Consider the following 6,619-nt stretch of genomic DNA (forward strand, 5'->3'; position numbering starts at 1 on the left):
TTTAGCCCCCTGCACAAAAGAGAAAAACCTCACATCTCACATCACTAAAATCTAATCACAGCCTCCACACATCAAGTCTCTGCTAGGTGCCAGGCACATAGCCTAAACTATCTCATTTAACCCTCACAACAACTCTAGGAGGTAAATATCATTAGCTCCACTTTGCAGATGAGGAAACGGAGCTGAGGGCTCAGTCACCTGTCTGAGGTTACACAGAATGTGGTACAGCTAGGATATAAACCCCGGTCTGTCTGCCTCAAAAGCCAAGGCTCTTTTCACTCATCAAGCTACCTCTCAAAAGCCACCATCTCCTAATTCCTCAGCAGCAGCCTGGGCACCAGCAAGAGGACAGACCTGCCCGGAGATCCTGGGTATTTGATCTGAAATGAGACCCTTCATCTAAGACGTGCTCCTCATCATCCCATGAGCCCCATAATGTACATCATTCCTAATAATAGCTCTTTATGCCAGATGAGTTTCTTTTTGCCAAAGGAGGAGATTAAACTGCTTTTTTCTCAGTCATAAATCTTATAGTTTCTCCTAAATCCTGTTGAGCTGACAAATTGTGGCCTTTTCTGTATTCATTCCACAAGACACCTGGAGTATGTATTATAGGCCAGGTTCTCTGCTAAACACTCAGCTGCATGGCTAAGATGACCCAGTTCCTGCCCTCTGGGGATCACAAGCTGGCAGGGATGATAGGAAGTAAACAGTACTTCCAGTAATTTCAGCACCACCTGGATGGGGCTGAGAGAGAGGTGTAGATATATAGGAGAAGTACCCAAGCCAGTCTGTTCAATATGGGAAGTCATCCCGGAGCTAGAAACCAAGGCTGGGTTTTGAAGGATGAGTAGGAGAGCTCCATGGTGATCAGAAAGGGTTCTGTGCAGCTGAAACAAATCATCCAGGCTTTTTAAAGCAAAAGTTGATTTAACACAGGGGCTAAGGAACTCTAAAAGGTGCTAGGGGAGGGAAGGTGCTGGAGGAGTCAACAGGGCCCCTGTAAATGACTCCCAGAATACTACCTGACCAACCAGCCATGCAATCAGAAAGTCAGGCAAACGGGAGACCACCCTTGCAAATAGTGAGTTCAAGAACTTACTGTCACACTTGGGTCCAGGGATCTGGAAGCTGGGACTGGGGAGCCACCATGATGTCATCACAACTGCCTCTCAACACCCATGGAGGTGGCCACCAGACTCAGATGTTGCTGCAAAAACCCCCATGCCACCATGATGGCTCCTGCTGGAGGAAAGAGCCACAGCAGCAGAGAGACGGCCTCTGTTTAAATTCCAGAGTCAAAATCTCACACAGCCTAGATAATTGACAGAACATAATTGACATCGAGAACTTCAGCTGCAAGGGAGGCTGGGGAAAATAGTTTTCAACTCCTATCTCTGCAATACAGGAAAGTGCACCAAGGAGAAGAGGGGGAGTGGATGGGAATGGGGGCTGAGGCCCAAGCAGGCGTATCCCCCAAAACTGGGAAGGAAAGGAGTGAGTGCCCTAGGGCAGGTGGACACATATCTTGCATTTTCTCTTCTGCCTCCACACAGAGGCCCTTTTTCAGGTCAACACTCCCACAAAGACCCCTTCCCTGTGGCCCTGTCAGAGCGGGAGAGCACTAAATCCAGATTCTCACTTCTGTGATGAGGAAATGGAGGTGCAGAGGGAAGACTGTTGTCTTAAGGCCACACAACTCCATGGACAAGTGGGGCCTAGAACCTTGTTCTCCCCTTTGTGTTGTGCCTGCTCTGCCATCCTCTTCTTCACGTTCCGGGGCTGGGGCCTGGCTGGAGCTGGGGGTGGTGGCTGGTATAGGTGAAGAATTGAGTCTGGAGAGGGGAAAAAACTCAGCCTCTGGTGTCAATTATGCCTGAGTTCTCCTCCGGGCTCCACTCCTGCTAACTGTGTGACTCTGGGCAAGTTACTCAACCTCTCTGAGCTCCAGTTGCCTCCTCGGTGAAATGGACATAGAGAAAAGCACAGGGTTGTCATGAGAATGGCACACACTAAATATAATGAAGATTACAGTAGGTATTCTTGAAATGGGAGCTGACGTTACTGGTTCCACAATACTATTGTTAATTATAAACTGCTATTACTATTCATAGTAGCCGATCCTCCCTGCATTGAAGATGAAAAATTTTTAAAGGTTTTATATGTGGTTTAACCTCACTGCTTTTTCTTCTCCTACCTCAGTAGCAGCATCAAAAGACCTGCACTGTAACTGCTTCCATTATTCTAGCCTACCTGCATTTGTGAATTTCTAACTAAACACCTAGGATTCCTCCCCTCATCTCACCCAGAGACCCACAAGTACCCACAGACCAATATATGCAGATTCACACCAAACAGACACTCATACATACACCTGGTTTTGAACAGACACACATAAGCAGGGTCAAATACACAGACCCTCACTAGTACTCAGATTCACACCCAAACTTATAGAAGCACAACCTCACCCAAATACACATAGACACACGCACAGAGAAACAACAGCAGCACTCATGCAAACACATCCTTCAACATGCACAATCCACACCCTCCCAGTTTTGTGACACACTCAGGAATATTAAAAGTTGTGGAGAATGGAAGTAGCTCGGAGCCTTGCTCCTGAGTTCTCTTTAAACAACTGGTCAGTGACAACTCAGGACTCCTTGGAGCCCTCGCTGAAGGGCCTTTATCAGCCTAAAGCTGAGCCTTCAGCCTGGGTCCTACCTCAGATAAGATCATTAATTTTCCATTGCAGCTTCTCTCTCTCTCTCTCTCTGTCTCTCTCTCTGAGTCATCTTTACAAGCCCCTGAAACAATGGTATTTAAGGAGGGAGCTTTCTCAACACCTGAAATCCCTACAGAAAGGTTCAGCTTCCTTGGTAAAGCATTTACGTGCTGGGGGAGGGTGCATGGAGTGACATGGTTTTCACATTTGAGAAAGGTAAGTGGGAGGGAATATCAGACAACTGCACAGTGCAGATTATCATTTAAATAAAATCCCCATGGGGCTTGCTGGCAGCATTAAAATTGCTCCGTACCTCTGTGGGGGTGTCACAGAACAGCCTCTCTCCTTTATTCTGCTTTACCATAGAAAGAGGCAGTGTGGTGCAGTGGAAATACCCTAGGGCTGACTCCTAGGATTCAAGTCTGATCCATCATTTCTGGGCTGTGTATAACTAACTAGGCAATTTACTTACCTCTCTGAGTAATGAAGTTTTTATCAATAGAACACAATTATTAGGAGCAATGAAGGGCTCCAGAGCCAGAGTGCCTGGCTCGGCCCTGGACTAGCTGTGTGATCTTTGGCAAGTTGCTTAATCTCTCTGGGCTTCAGTTTTCTTATCAGTGAAGTGGAGTAATAACTTCACTTTCCTCATAGGGTTGTTGCAAGTATGAAATTAATATATATAAATGCTTAGCACAGTGCCTACTACATACTCAATGATCAATAAATGATAGCAGGTGCAGCAGTAACTATCATTTTGTGTTTCTCATATTCCAGACACCCTGCTTTGTCCTCCTCAAGACCTACAGGATCTTGTCTTCGTGTCCCCTAATGTCTAATCTGCTCCACTCATACTGGCTCCCTTTCTGGTCCTTGGATATGCCATCTTGTTCCCATCTCAGGGTGTTTGCTCTTGTTGTTGCTTCTAGTTGGAATGCTGCCCTCCCCTAATATTTACATGTTTTATTCTCTCAATTCATTCACATCTGTGCTCAAACGACACCTCCTCAAAGAGGCCTCCCATGATCACCTTACCTAAAAGAGCACCTTATCTATCATCATCTATCCTCTTGCTTGGAATTATGCTACACATTTGTGTACTTGTTTATTCTTTTTCTCATCCACTAGAATGTAAGTTTCAGGAAGCCAGAAATCTTGTCTTTCTTGTACTTGACTATGTATCTGTAGCTCCTATAACAGTTCCAGGCCATGGAAGCACTCAATAAACATTTATAGAATGCATGAATAAGTAATATTATCACATTAAATACGGGTCAAAATGAAACACTCACTCAGCTTCAGCCTGTTAATCCCAGACCGATCTCTCTTGGGCTACTATATACCACGTATATGACTCTACCATATACATCTGAGTATCTGAGTCAGAATTTCCACAGCCAGTTCTGACTCAGAGCTGCCTACATTCTTGGGTGACAGACGTGGATGAAAGCAGCTGGAGAAGGCATCAATGACTGCGGCCTTTTCCTTGCCCAGGAAGAGTCTGGAGAAAGAATCCACCACTTTTTCCGAACACTTTAAAAGAGGGCTTTATGGGGCTATGGACTCCCAGTACCCCCTCCCCTCCACCCCCATTGTAGGGATGATCATCCTGCATCACCTATCCGCCCAGTGTTTCCAGCTAGCAAGAAATACCAAGTGGGGACACCTGGAAAAAGAAATATCAGCTTTGGATTCCAAGAGATGGCAAAATGAAGATGTCACTAATAGTCAGTGAAAAGCTGGCTCATTCTTCCTCTCTTTATTCACTTCCCCTGGGCTCCATTTTCTGCCTCAGCACCTGCGCCGCCTCATGCTCGGTAGCAGGAATTTGCTTTTCAGCACCACGGACAGCGATTGGCTGGCAGCCGGGGAGGCGAGGAAGCCAGAACGGGGAACATTCATGCAACCAAACAAATATTTACTGAGCATATCCTGGGGGCAAGCATACTGAAGAATACAGAGATTTACGTGGTCTTGACCTTTAAATAACTTAATCTCTTCGAGTCATCAATATTCCTAAACTGATACAGCTGGGGCAAGGCCCCGAGCCTCCTGATATTTGGAAAGTGTGGAGTATCAAAGGGAAAATGTTTCCCTTCTCAACAGTTGTTGAATTTATGCTGTGTATTTGCACATGTTATCTAATACTCTCATTAGACTGTCACCCTGAAAACAAACAAAAAAGCAAAAAACATGTACTGCAATGTTCTATTCACCATTATACCGCAAGTATCCAGCATGGTGCCTGGCCCGTAGTAGACACTCAATAGGTTTTTAATAAATGTGTGAATGAATGAATGAATCCTCACAAAATCCTATTTTACCCATTTTTATTTTACCCCTATTTCATAGATGAGAAAACTGAGTCTCTGAGAACTCCCTTCTCACGACAGCTATTAAGCGGCAGAGCTTAGGTTTGAATCCAGGACCTCCCAGTTTCATGCTGTGCTGTCAAGCAGAGCCTCTTAACTATGCGCTGGGCACTCTCGGAGCCTAGAAAAGGGGCTAGCTTGGGAGAGGCTGATTCTAGCACTGACTCACTATTCAACCTTGAGGGAATCATGTTTTTCTTTCTGGCCTCAACTTCTCCATATGTAAAATGGAAAAGGAGATTGTGTGGCTAAGGGCTCCCCTCCCCACCCCACAAATGGCTTATAAGGGGCTCCCCGGAAGGCTTGGATCATGCATCTGTTGCAGCTGGACAATGCGACCAGCAGGGGGCGCTATAAAATGAATTAAAACATCCTTCCCTTGCCTCCGCAGGGCGTCAAATGAGAAGTGTATTGATATCCCAGCAGACCTCAATATCCTTTTTCATCTTCCTGCTATAACCAGAATATGTGCGCAAGCAGTGCAGGAGCTCTTCTTTTCAGAGTGCAACAAATGAACTTCAACCCCTCCCGAGAAGTGAGTAAAGAGGCAGCCCTAGGACACAGAGACAGTGCAGTGAGGCTGCCGTGACTTATCGCCCAGGAACCCACTGATTGAGTAACTTTGGACAAAGCCTCAAGCAAAGATAACTGTTTAAATGGCTGCGGCAGCGGAAAAATCAGTTTGGCTGATTGATGTCCTGGGTTTCTTGTTAGTGGGTGGCTTCCAGCCATGGCTCTGCCTCGGCTCCCAGAATTACTCCAATAAGTGATTTGCTCATCCCTAACTCTTCCCAGGAGGTGGGGGGAGGGAGCTGAATCAGCCCTCTCACAACCCTGATTGGGATTTAATAGGGGACTAGTGGGCATTGGTGCACTGGGGGCAATGTGGGGAGAGGAGCAGATTTGTCAGGCTTGGCAAAAATATCTGGCTCCTGCCTGTGGGTGTGGAGGGGAAAATAAAGTCAGAAAAGAAGCGATTGCAGAGTGAATGTCTTTCAATTATTTGAAAAGAATGCAAATCAAATGTGTCACGAAGGCTGTTTCTGTAACCAAATCCTAGTCACTGAAATCTAGATTGACCAAAGTGGGTCTCCAGATTGAAGAGCAGTAACGGGGGAGCTTGGGAGATTTTTGTCAGGGAGCCTTACTCAGTGTAGGAGTCACCTGGGATCATCAGAAGGGAGCAGGCTCTGCAATTAACCAGACCTTGATTCAATCTGGCTCTACCATTGACTGTCTGCAAGGCCTGGATCGAGTTTCTTAATCTTTCTGAAACTCAGCTTCCTCATTTGTAAGATGGGCGAATACTAATAATATATCTACTCTTTCAGCTGTCTATTCTTGCATATTAAACCACATTAACACTTCGTTGAATAACAAATCAATCATTCATTTATGCTCATAGAGTCTTAGATCAGAAATTTAGACAGGACTTAACAGGTATGTCTGTGTCTGCTGCATGATGTCGGGGGTCTCAAATGGGAAAACTCAAATGGGTGGGGGTTGGAATAACCTGAGGCTT

General features: G+C 45.7%; 1 long non-coding RNA gene across 1 annotated transcript in view; it reads left to right on the forward strand.

Moving 5' to 3' along the window:
- Positions 1-6,074, forward strand: part of LOC105740711 — a 58,668-nt gene extending 52,594 nt beyond the window's left edge. Inside the window, exon 4 of the long non-coding RNA XR_001116798.2 lies at positions 5,489-6,074. This is a non-coding gene — a long non-coding RNA (uncharacterized LOC105740711). The remainder of the gene's footprint in view (positions 1-5,488) is intronic.
- The last annotated feature ends 545 nt before the right edge of the window (positions 6,075-6,619 follow it).

Source organism: Nomascus leucogenys, chromosome 13 (genome assembly GCF_006542625.1).
Source record: "Nomascus leucogenys isolate Asia chromosome 13, Asia_NLE_v1, whole genome shotgun sequence".
NCBI classification, from domain to species: domain Eukaryota; kingdom Metazoa; phylum Chordata; class Mammalia; order Primates; family Hylobatidae; genus Nomascus; species Nomascus leucogenys.